Below are 13,553 nucleotides of genomic sequence, written 5' to 3' on the forward strand. Positions count from 1 at the left end.
TGCTGTGCTAATTGATTAAATGGCATCTATCATAACATAAAGAGATCAAATAGAATTATTTTCTCTCCTGTGTTACAGTTTAAAGCTCTCAGTTCTGCTCAGATCATTAGCGTATAATTTTCAGATGAGCTAGCCAGAAGGTCCCTAAATAAAAATTAGTAGAAAAGATTAGCTAGGAAAGCTACACTGGTAATGAGCTGTTGCACTATGGTAATGTGCTAGGTTTATAGTTCATATCTAGCCCTAATCAGTGATAAGTGCAAGTTGTCAGCATTTGATAGCTAATTGGTGTTTCTTGGAATTACATTGCAACAAAAACATTGAAATTAATATAAAGCTTTTCTTTATGTATGACAAGTTAAGAGTTAATTATAAATGCCTGGGTCAAATACACCTCTTAGCTAAACTATATGCAAATGTGTTGCGCTGAGGGAGTATTTGTGGGTTGACAAATTTCTTTGGTCCCTTTTGCGTCATAATTTACCGTTTTTGGAAACTGATACAATAGCAGCTTTGAAAACAGGGACCTTAAAGCCATTTGCTATGTATTTAATGTGTCATACATCATAGGAAACAAAAACAAAAAACTAAGTCTGTCCTACTGGAAGATGTTAACAACACCGTAGTGACTTGAACTCTCATAACAGCTCATTTGTTATTTATTGTATTTACTCCATGTTCATCTGAGAACTGCTATCCTCCCAGAGAATTAATTGGACATAAAATCATAATATGGATCTGAAAAATTATAAAGCAGGAATAATCTAAGCCACAGGACATGAAGAACTTAAAAGCCTGGCTAACTTGACATCTGTGTGCTGAGATTTTTGTCGTTGCAGAGTTATAATTAGGTGGCTCTAATCACTCTCATAATGCTAATATGGGGAACGTCCTTTCTGTCCTCAGTAGCTGGTGGGGGGAATGACTTCTCTGTGCTGTGTTCCAGAACTGTGGAGTCTGACAAGCTCCAAGAGCAGGACTAACTGTGGCATATATGCTGCAAGAGATTTTTAGCCACTTTCTAAGACACTGAAGGATACATCATCACATCTCTCTTTCCAGTCATCTCAGTAGATCTTTTAGTTGGCCATTTAATTGACCATTTCGACTCAGATTTAACAGGCCATCAGACATCTGAAGCCTCCTCAAGGCTCCTGGGCCTGGGCAAGGGAGGGGGCAGAAGCAGGTGCCCGCTCAGGCTGGGCCAGGAAGGCTGCAGCCCTGCGCTGCTCTGTGCAGCTGTATGTCTGTGCTGGCTCACACAGGGCAGCAGGGAGAGGAGGAGATGAAAAACTGATGAGACGAGCTGAGTGGGATGCAGCAAGGTGAGGTGATAGGAAGCATGGAGAAGAGGGGACAGCAGAAGGGTAGGAAAGGGAGGAACATAGGTCACAAACCCACAGGAAACTGGTCTTCATTAATTCCTCTATTCACAGAACAATCTGTTTCATTTATTCAAATCCTTACCATTCAAAGTGCAATTAGATGAATATATTTTCGTGCTGAGTAAAATCCATGCAGTCAGCAGACAAACCCCTCTCTAAATGATTTGCTCATCAGCGTGTATGGAAGATGGAGAGAAGAGAGGAGCTGAAATGAGTTCACTGCTAGATCGTCTGAATTAAATGATCATTTTTTGCTATTGTGATAGCTGCAGAAGTTAACATTGAAATGTTAAGAAAGTCCTGCTATGACACACATTCAGAATTAGCATTCACATGTTGGAGGGACAAATCCTGAAGGTGTGAGTGAATTTAAACTCACTTTAGAGTAAGTACAGACACCAGATATTATCTTCATGAAGGGGGTGCCTTGACATTTCTTGGCTGTTCCAAGAAGTGGAAATGTGGAATAGCCACTTGTGCATTTAAATTCAGCACTCCTCCGTGACAACCCCGGATACAACCCTCACCATCTCTTTTGTGCATGATGATACCTAATGTCTGATTTTCTAGGTGAAAGAACAGTGGTAAATGTCATCTGTCTAGACTTGAGTAAATAACTGAATTGGAGCCCCATGAGGAATTATTTGTTAAGCTGCAGAAGACAGGGAGCTGTAAGATGCATCTGATAGTGAAGACTGATGAGGCAGCAGTTGCTTGCATTGAAGTGGAAGCTATCAGAGTAGAGGAAAGGCCACCAGGGAAGTTCCTCAAGGATCAGTTTTGGGAGAGATTTTATTTCATGTTATTATCAGCAGCCTTGACACACAAAGCAGGAGCATGCTAATCACGGTGGCTGGTTGCACAAAGCAAAGAGCCATCGTCTGTACAAAGGAAGAACATCAGCTGGGAGCAGCTGCAGGACCTTGAGGGCTGGAGTAATAGAAATGGCATTAATGGCCTGTGCAAGGGCTTGCTCTGACAGACTGCTAACAATTTCTACTGAAATCTGGGAGCTCATCAGCTAGACAGAGGAGTGTGTGTGGGGGGGCGTGTGCTGATTTAGGCATGTCGGTTAATGACCACGGGTGTCCACAGGCGATGCAACAGTGAGAAGGTAATGAAGTCTGCAGACACATGAGGAATGGCAATAGAAAAATATTAATGCCCCTATGCATAAATATTAGGACTAGCAATTCCTCTCCTGGTTAAAGCTCTGGTCACCTACATGGATGAAGGATGAATTCAGTCTGAAACAAGTACAAGAAAGGCTGGTGAGGGGACCAGGATTGTCAGGGAGTGTAGTGATAGGACAAGGAGTAATGGCTTTATACTAAAAGAGGGTGGGTTTAGATTAGATATAAGGAAGAAATTCTTCACTCAGAGGGTGGTGAGGGACTGGCACTGATTGTCCAGAGAAGTTGTGGATGCCCCATCCCTGGAGGTGCTCAAGGCCAGGCTGGATGGGGCTTTGGGCAACCTTGTGTGGTGGGAGGTGTCCCTGCCCATGGCATGGACTGGATCCAGGTGATCTTTAAGGTCCTTTCCAACCCAAACCATTTTTATGAGAGAAGACTAAATTAATTTGCTTCCATACCCAAATAGGGTGAGGCAACAGAGAGAGGGTGAGCAGCAATGTGTTGCCTGTTAATGCAGCAGGAGTATTCCCGTTACTGGGGAGTGAGAGCAAAGGAAACCAAAGGGTCGTGCTGGAACACGAATAAACAGGAGATTTGATGGCTTCTAGCATTCTGCTCTGAAATGGCAGTGGTTGTGGGCAGTGCTAGGAAGCACTAATGTGTTCAATGATGGGTCTTGTAAATGCTTATGGAGGATGATACATATGATTCTCTCTACAGGACAGGATCAGGAGGTGATAATTCGGTTTCTTCCCTCCCCAAGCATCACCCCCTTCTGATGACTGTCTCACAGGAACACAGAACAAACAATGTGTTCCTTTTTCCTCCTTCTCTGTGGTTGTTGGCTGTGTGCTGTCCTTAACACAATGACCATCTTTCCCCTGGGCCTCTCCTATGCCTGCAAACCCAGCGACTGATGGGATTCTGAGGAACGCATTTCCCCATCGTCAGGAGAGTGCGGTGGGCATGCGGCGGGGATGCAGGAGGGAGACTGCAGAGCCTTGCTATAAATCACAGTAATACGAAGTTAAGAACATCACAGTAATACGAAGTTAAGAACATAATAGTGGCCATACTGCTTCAGGCCAAATGTCCCTCTAGTATCCTCTCTAAGTAAATTCAACAGCAGATGCCAAGTAGAGAGTATAAGACTATGACAAGAACTTTGCCAAAATATTCCCGCAGCCTCAACTATTTTCAGCTGCAAGAATTACCGAGCTTCAGCAGCAGCTCTGTAAACAGAACAGGGCCCTTCCAGGCACGTTGTAAATGAGTCCAGTTTGAGGCTTTCTGAAGATGGTTGAAGGTTGAAAGGGGCTTTTTGTGAAAGACTGGCTCAGCTTGTGTTTGAAATTTTATTTTAATGCTTCTGGGATTTTGAACAGCTGATTCTTTAATAGATATCTTTTTATCATTTAAAGCTAAATACATACAAACATTAGTAGTTGTATTTTGCTTTTTGGCACTCACAAGTCTGTTCTGACTGCCAATCTTGTGGAGAGGCAGCTATTAGCATGGAAATACTCAAATTTACAGTTGATTTTCTGGGTGTAATAGATGCCTATTGAATTCTAAAACATGCTCTGGTTACCTTAGGTAAAACTGCAAGCTATGTAATGGTTACAAAACACCAAATTTAAAAGAGTTCCTTTTCTTTGCTGTCACAGGCTATTAAGAGATCTCTGAAGTGCTGGAGATATGAGAGTCTGTTGAAGAGGTTTTCTAATTAATGGCATTACAGTGGGCAAAATAAATCCCACGAAAATAAAGAATCCATTTAAAGGGGGAGCACAACTTTACATAATATGAAAAATGCATGTGCATCATTAATATTTTAAATTGCTGCATAGATGAAGATAAATGTATTTCATACGGCCAATCTCCAAATGGTTTACATGACAAACACATATACATTTAAAATCATTATATATTGATTTGGCCACTTTTGCTTACAATAAGAAATATTTGCATGGAGACTGGGGTCCCTCAGGTTTTATCTCGCATCCTCTATGAATAAAGTATGATGAAGTGTGAGGGGGGTAAGAGAACCAAACATTTAGTTTTCTTGTGCCTGTGTTTATAGATGAGAAAATTCCCACTGCCCTGCAGCAGCTGCTAGATTTGGCCCTGTGCTGCCAAAAACTTTTAAACACATCATAAAACTGCCTGTGGTTCCATGGTTTAACTTCATTGCCATGTATTTGACTTCAAGAAGGGATTATTCAATTCATCATCTCATGCATCCAATCACTGAATCTGTAAAAGCCCAATTCAAATCCTGCTGAAGCCTTTCTGTTGACTTCAGTGACAGCTGGGTTCGGACCACACTACCATGGTTTTCAGCTCATAAAAATCTCAGTTTTGAGGCTTTTTTTCAGACATCACCAAGCCAGTCACAGATACAGATTTTTTTCATCTGTAATCTTTAATTACAGTGCAAGATAGCAACATCACTGTTGTCGTTCAGTCTGTTTCATCACATCTCTCAATCAGCCAGCCCATTGTGAGGATAGCTCCGCCCATCTGTAGACAAAAGTTGTTGCTGTCTGATGGCCATTAATTTTTATGTGAAATGAGTTTTTGGTCTCTCTCCAGTTCCTAACAAGCTCAACCCACCCCTGTTCGTTGTTGGAAGTGCAAATATAGAGGCAAAGGACTTAGGGGACAGAGAACTCTGCCATTCATCTGGTTCTTCAAACATCATTGCAGATGTTAAAAAAAACACTTATTTTGACTTGAAAAAAGGCAAAATGGAATCTGTGAAGTGAAACCAGCTTTCTAGTCCATTTTGCTTTTTGGAAGAACAGAGATGTAAAGGAGAAGCTGTGTAGATAGACAGCTAAGTCCAGATTTAGTTACTTACCCAGATTTTTGGAAGGTGATGGACTCACATGATATTTGCTGACTTCAGTGGGATTTTCCAAGTGTCTAGGATCTGCATGTATCACCTGTACATGTCAGTACAGAATTCCAAAATACCTGTCCTGAATTCCTAGATGGTTTGGACCTCAGGCATGTGGATCCCCAACTGACAAATGGGAAACAACACATAAAAATTGCCCAGTTTTGGAATTTGCTTCATCTGCTTGATTTGAATCCTAAATTAGCACATCAATTGGCTGTAGCTGAGTCCATCTTCACTGCCAATGAAAAGTTGTTGCTTCTCTTAGCAGCCTTTAATAATTTCATGCTTCTCTGTGAAGGAGAGTTTGGAGTTGTATGTGAAAAGGAACTTTAAAGAGCTAATAAACTGACTACCAGGGATAGCACTAATTCTTCAGGTATCTGAGTGTATATTTTGCTCTAATGTTGTTAATAGTTGATAGCCAAGATCCACTTTCATATGAGTGGATATTTTTGGGGCTGTTAATCTAAATGAGCAGTTCTGCAAGGATCAGCACCAAGAAAATCACATTTCTGATAATGTGTCTCTTAATTTTGGCATCCAGAAAGGTATAAATACTGGCTGAAAGTTGACACGTAGTTGGCAATTTCTCTTACCTGTGTACCTTCCCCTTGTGTGTTCAAGGGTAGTGTTTAAGGACTCTCAGACACGTTGCTGTGGGAGCACAAATACGATTTCATCCATCCACCCAGCCATCAATTCTCACAATACTTATGGAGACTTTGAGGCTTTTAAATTGTTTTCTCAAAGCTTCTTTAAATTAGCCAACAGGCTGAAAGTTTATTGCTGGAAGTGATAAGGCAAACTTGTGCACAGATGCATGGGCGGAATAAGCTTCTAAACCTAACTTTCTTTTGGAATAGGTCTAGTGAGTAGCATAGGTGAACCGTATAATTTTCATGATATTAATGACAGATTAAGTCTGGGTTTTTTTCTCCTTTTTTTTTTCTTCTTTTTTTTTCTCTCTTTCTCTCTTTTTTTTTTTTTTTTTTTCTGTGCAGGAGTGTTTGTGTTCTCCATCCGCTATGATAATACTGTGGGTTGAAGACTGCAGGGGGCTGCCATATAAAATCTTACTTATCAAAATGCAAAGTATTTTGCTGAGTGACCTTCCAGTTTCCTGGAGATGTCATCTGTTTATGCTAGCAGCACTTCCAAGTGGAGTGGTTTCTAAAACCGAACAGCAGTCAATTTATTTTCAGGTACCACTCCATTTGGGATTGCAATTAGGATAACTAGAGCTGCTCTCCAGCACAGGAAACTGGGAAGGTCACGCTGCCAAATTGTTGGCGTCTTGATGAAGGAGTGTAAACTACTGCTGTCTCTACTGCAGATCAAATGAGTCTAACCAGAATGAAGTAATTATGAAATCCTCCCAAAAGATCATGAATATTCATGGATCAATTACAAACATTTGAAGTTAATTTTCTGTGTGAGGAAATAACCCTGGTATTCCACTCTCGGTACATATGAATCATAACACTCCTTGAAAGCAAAGGGCAAAGTGCTGTTGTTCCTTGCTCCTCGGGCTAGCGGGTGCCGCTGTGCACAGCAGCGAGCACCGTTTCTGTCCCCCTTCCAAATGACCACACTGTATTCACCAGGGAGGCAGCCGAAATGGTCACCCAGCTGCCTGGGGTGTGCACAACACAAGGGTCGTGCCGGTCTGCTTGCGCTGAGGTGAAAGCCGAGGTGGCTGCTGCCCTTGCTGAAGGCCTCTCCTCGCCATGCTCAGGCCGTCACCCACCCGAATCAGCCACCAGAGGGGCTGCTGTGAAGGTGGCTTCCAGAACGTGTCCTCAGCAGATTGCCAGGGGACATGTCCTTGTGTTCTGTTTTTGCTATGTGATTTCCCCCACCGCTGCCCTGTAGCAATGGTGTTGGCCGGCCGCTCTCCACCTTGTTTGCTCCCAGGACGAAGGCAGCCCAGCAGAGGCAGGCAGGCTCCTCAGCTACTCCAGGGGCTGTTCAGAAGTGGGTACGGCTGTTGTCCTCTCATTCAAAGCAACCAAATCGCTTCACAGTGATAAGCTGAGCCCCTGTGATGCTTCCAGATAGGGAGCCAAGCAAGAAAGGATGGGGGATTGAGGGAGGAAGGCTTTTTCCTTCCCTTTGTGAGTGTACTTTGGTGGAGGTTACGACAGGGCCTGGCCATATGCAAAGTCTTTAAATGGTTTAAAATCTGTGTCATTATTGGTTTTAACTGTGGGGATTTTTTTTTCTCCTGTAAATCACAGTCTATTTACTGCTCAGGTTTTCCTGTGGCATGGCTGGTTTGGGGGAATCTGGCTTTAAGTCCAGCATACAGTTGCACAGCCTAATTAGCTCCCTGGATTAATTGAGCTTCTGTTTTTCAGCCGAGAATTTATTTGGAGCTGGCACTGTAATGCCAGCTGGGCCAACCAGGATCCTTTTCTTTTGATTCGCGTTGTGCTTTGTCTATGTCTTTTTAATGGTTCCTTGTGAGTGGAGCTTGGCTCTGTGCTAGGAGCTGGAGGATGGAGCCTGTGCTGGTTCAGCTCTGCTGGCGGCACAAGGGAGCATGAGATGATGGAGGGGACATCTTTCTCTGGGCTTCCCCAGGGCTGGTGTAGAGGTGTGCAGTTCAGACCCTGGCTGGAAGTGTCAGAAACCATGAAAACTGCTTTATTGTGAGGTAGATCTACTGTGGATAAGCACGAATTGCTGAGAACAGTCAGTGGAACCTCCAGTCTGGGGAATTTCTATGTCATTTGTGGATAACAGGCTTTCTTTGGCTATTTTGTTGACTATTAAAGTTTCACCAGCTTTGGGATCTACTTCTATACAAAGTTACAGCTCTTAAGCCATCCTTTTTTATGGTCAGAGGGACAGTCAGTTTCAAGGAGTCAGTGTAGCTGGAGCTATTTGGGTTGTCCTATTATTAATTTCTGTCTTCTGTGAAAAGAAAGAAAAAAATGCCATTTTGTGCACCTGTCATGTGCTTATGTGTTGTCACATGCACAAGGATCGTTCTGCAATATGAAATTTGCACAGTTAGGCTCCTACAAGACAAGAATTGTGGAGGGAAAACCTATATTTCATATACCTTTTTTTAATATTAGAATTCAAGTATAACCCCCTGCCATCCCATACTTGACTGCAGCAACTCCTTTTTCCCGCCCTTGACTTCTGCAGTGTCACATCCTTTCATACCTGGTTTTGATGTTCCCAGCACATGAATCTGACCACAGTATCTCCCCAGTGTGCTCCTTTCAGCTGGCTCCCCACTCCCCTGTGCAGTGAGGACAGCTTTCTGTTTTGTGCTGGTGTGCTTCGTACAAGACAACTAACTGTAGTGTCAGTGGAGATTTTCACTTTGCTTAATTTTCCCTTTAAGGCTAGTTAGCCTCCATCTGGAACAAGTTTACAATTTCCCCAATGCCTCATTTTATCAGGTGAAGGATTCCCCAGGTTAAAGGTCCAACATGTTATCCATATTTCTTCAACTGCCTTGCTTTGTTCTGCTTACACAGCCAGGCTTACATGGTTGAATCACCGAGTGGCTTTACTGGCCACTTTACTGGCCTCATTTTGCTTGTGCCTACACACATTGCTCCTATTTCCTTGCTCCTTCTGTAAAAATTAGGAACAGAAAGGAAAGACGTGGCTAAGCAAGCTATATTGGTTCTTCATGAACTCAGTTGTTACCTACCTGTAACATCCAGTGTTAGTTTTGTGCCTTTTAAGTTTTGAACTGCCCTCTATAGAGAGTATTTCTGTACAATAGGAACCAAAACCAAATGGAGTATTTATATGATTCTCTCATTATGCAAGCATTTATTACTACAAATAAAGCTGTGCATTAGCACTAGGGAGCAGAGTTAAGACTTTGCGATCAAAAATAGCTGCCATAGTTCCAGAGATTTTTCCTTTGACATACCCCTGTAAATAATTAGATTACAAGACACCTGAGGGCATACATCATCTTATCCTGTAACAATAACACCTTGAGGGACTTGACAACATTTTTCTTTTGGCCAAGTGCCTAGGAAGACACCAAGGTGTATGATTAATAGAGAGCACAAACACACACCCGTGCACGTCCTAAAGCTTATTTATAATAATATTGTATTATAACTCTTATGCAGTGTTATTACTTCTACTCCTGATGGTGCTGCTTTTGTCACTGAATAGCCAAAATCCTTATAGTAGGAGGGGGAGTGGAAGGGGAAGACAAGGAAAATATTTTCATTAAGGGGATGGGATGGGACGGGACGACAAAGAGTCTAATAGGATTGGTTTAATAATTCCACAGAAAAATCATGATTCCAGGACTTTAGCTGGATCTTCCTCTCCAGCATTCCCTCCGTTTGTGGAAAAGCTCTGTCCTTGCCTCTCCTATACAAAGAATGAGATGCTGGGCAATGAAAATTCCGGCAAATTTACTGAGCATAATATTTGTTCTTACTGCTTCATTTTCCATTCATGAATTCTATTTTGCAGCCCTAAACAAAAGCAATTATCATTTGCCTCTTTTCTGTGAAACACATTTTGAACACATTACTAGCACGAATTCTCATAAAGCTGAAGGATCTGACAGATGCTGGAAGATACAGGAAGGCTCCGTCCATGCTATGCCCCCTCACCTATGTAGTATGGTGCAATGAGCCGTGCCAAGTTATGTGGGGGTTATGGGATGCCTTTGATGGGTATCAGTGAGCAGCTGAGGGGATTCAAGTGGGGAGAGGGGCTTTGGTGGTTGTACAGTGACAGTAGAGGACATTAATGGGAGCAAGAGGTAAAGAAAAAGGAGATCAGTTCTAGGAGAGGTGCTAGCAATGATGCTGGAGACTGGCGAAGTCTGGGTGGTTCGAGCAAAGCAGCATAAGATGGAGCAGTGTTGGGCCACTTCAGGAGGGAGCAGGGGGTGAGGATCGTGGTGTGGGTATGAGAATGATTAAGAAGGGTGGATGAGAAAAGCCCATGGTAAACACTGGTAGAAGGGAACAGAAGTATCTGATGAGAGAAAAGCATGGCAAAAAGGGTGTGAGAGGAAAACTATCCTGTACTGCAGGAAAGGGTTGTAGTACTCCTGAATCTCACTGTTCCTCACCAGCAGCAAATACTAACAAAACCTCAAGGTAAATCATGAGTCACCTCCTCCTTCCCTATTGCTTTTCCATACAAAAGGTGGCAGCTGGGTGCTGCTGCCAGCTGATCAGCTTGTTCAGCAGTTGAGGCTTTTTAATACATGGGAAGGTTTCAGGCCTGCTGATGCCTCATTGAAGTGTAAATATAAATCCATTTGAAATGACATAAAATATATGAGAAGAATATACAGATTGTGAAATCAATTACTACAGGGACGGAAAATGCCAGTAATAAGGTTATATTGGCAAACTTACTATGGCTCCATGGGCTATATATATTGTTTTCTCTGCAGGACTTCATTTTCTCCATAAAATTATCATCTCTTTCAAGGCAAGTGAAGGACTGTCTTTGGAGATGAAGCGGGACTGTACTGTGATGTGGTCGTTGTCAATAAATTCCTGCCTTGACCTATGACAGAAGTTGGAAGGAGTATAGAAATTGGAGCTGTGCAAGGACAGGGAGGTATTCTGAAGGCAGCTGGTACCACCTTCAGAACTGGTTTGGCTAATGCATTACTGCTGTTTGTAGGTGGCTGTTCCTGGTTTGTTGGGTACCCAGGCTGAGAAACAGCTGCACCATTTTCTTTGCAAAGGAAGTCAAAGGAAGCTGTGCTTTGAATATGAAAGACTGTATAATGCTCAGTACTCTGAAAGATCAGTGCTTCACACCAAACACCTATGCTTAGTGAAGTCTTCAATGCTGCAGGTATTAACAGGGGATTATGTACCTCACCTCAGAGGCATTCATCAGATACTTCATTGATGAGCTCCACAGGAAAGAGAAAAAAAGCCTTTGAAGAAATAAGTAATTCTGGATGCAGAGCTGAGTTTGTGTAGTCCTAACAGTAGATAAGCACGAGTCCACACATTAAAAGGCAGAGATTAAACGAAAGACTGGATAACGTCTTGTTCAGGGAGCAGTGTTTATCCTGTACAGTGATTCAGTATGGTGGAAAAATAGTATCCAGTCATGAAATTAAGGACTTGTACTTAATGCACATAGTCAAGTAGGATTCAGGCAGAGTCTGAGCAAACTTTTCATTATCCTGAGTACTTCATTCTTCTAATGTATGATTCTATTTTGTTTGATCTGAGTATAATTAATCATGAGGAAGGAAGATAGATATGTTTAAGAGGAACGTAAAGATGTATGCTTTTTCCTTCTTGCTGAGCCAGTGAAAGGACTAATTCACACTGATCCCAGTTTGTATGGTGGTCTCAGAAGACAAGAAATAGAAAACAGTTCACTATGCTGCTGTGAGAAATCTGTAACCTTCTACAAACCAGCCTTTGCTCAATTTAATGAGCAACATGCACCCAAGAGCAGCAGCCCTTCTGTGAGCTTTCTTCAAAATTTCCTATGTCTTTGTTTTGCACAGACAGAAGATCAACAAAGTTCTTCCTTCTCAAAACTCTTTCAGTCCAGACCTTCTCTTTGTAAAACTTAAGGCTTCACAGGAAATTTTGCTTTTGCAAATACCAGCTCGTGAATCACCTAATGAAGCAATTCAAAGCCTTGCCTTTTTCAAGCTGAAATACCATGTCAGCACTCAGAAGAGCAAACCATCTACTTCTCATCTCACACTGTGTGATCTGCACAAAGTATTTTGTCAATAATTTTACTTGCTGAGGATAGGGTGAGTTAAAAACTAATAGTTGCTAAGCCACATGTTTGTGTTACTATGTTCCCTTTGTTTTTCATTCTTTCTTTTAGAAGTTGGTAGGTGCTATTGTGAGAGATCAGTGAACCACGAACAGGTGAAACTATGACAATGTCTAGCATTGACAAAATATGAGGCTAGCAAATTTCTTCCTCTTAGTTTTATTTTTCAATATACAATACTGACAGGAGAGTAGTTTTTTTCTGTGTCTAAAGCTGACAGTCAAGATACAGGCAGTATTGAATGTGGAAACTCTGAAATTAGAAATCAGTATCGGTTGGGCTTTTTTGCTGCTAATTTTCCTGCTTCAATCCTAAAAAAAATCTGCCCTTTAGTTTCTTTCTGGTATATGTCATGGAATTTGAATTATAGAATAAGAATTTCCTCTGTCATTCTTCTTGCAAGTGTGCATTTCAATGCAAGGCAGATGGCACAGATTATTTTATATTCATAATGCATATAGCTCTAGGAGAGCCACGCCGCAGCGTGCTGATGCTGGCTGCATGGGTTATGTATTCCCAGGAGACCGACATGTTCAGAATGCATTCTTTTGCCCTTTCCCCTGTCGTCTCATGTTTTGCTATGATAGAAGCACTAGCAAATGAAAGGCTTGTTATTGATTTCTGTGCAGATGTTAATAATTTCTGTTTAACTCTGCATTGGAGTGGCAGTAACTGATGTACAAAATTTGACATCTTAATTATTCCTTGATGGAAAGGAGGGCCACTAACCTGGGGTACAGCAGCCTATTAACTCTGGATCTGTGGATTCAAAGCAGCCTTAGGTCACAAGTGAAATGAGTGAGGCTGTCTCAGTGTAGTCTTTATGGATGTTTGTTTGTTTCTCAAAGCTGCCAGACTGTTTTCAATGAGTCTGGAGCAGAAGGAAGCAGAAATTCTGAAACAGAAAATATTTTCTATCCAGTATTGCTAGCCTCGCTGAAATTACGAGTACTAGAAAACTCAGGAGAAGCACCATTTGGGAGCTCCCCAACCTTATTGCTAGATGCATTGAAATACGCATACAAAATGCTATTGTTTTCCCAATCAAAATAGAGGTTTAAGAATTTTGATGATTGTCTGTCAGTCCTATCCAGTAGAAATAGGTTTATTTCCCACAAATTGCAGCTGTTTTTTTGATTCCCATCAGCTGGGAATGTTAAGTGGATGACCAAGGGCACACATGCACCCTAGGTATTAGCAGATACTGATCAGTGACCCCCCAAAATCTGATCCGTAACCACTGACAGTATTGCTATTATTACAACAGTGAAAGCCATTCATTGAACAGGAGGTAAATATTGGGCTATTGTCTTTACTTTGAGCTGTATGTAATGATTATCCACAACCTTTAGT

At 41.9% G+C, this 13,553-nt stretch overlaps 1 protein-coding gene across 2 annotated transcripts in view; it reads left to right on the forward strand.

The window, feature by feature from the left end:
• KIF26B (kinesin family member 26B) overlaps positions 1 to 13,553 on the forward strand; it is a 293,062-nt gene that overhangs the window by 252,526 nt on the left and 26,983 nt on the right. The window lies entirely within an intron of this gene.

This window comes from Anas acuta, chromosome 3 (genome assembly GCF_963932015.1).
Source record: "Anas acuta chromosome 3, bAnaAcu1.1, whole genome shotgun sequence".
In the NCBI taxonomy this organism is placed as follows: Eukaryota; Metazoa; Chordata; class Aves; order Anseriformes; family Anatidae; genus Anas; species Anas acuta.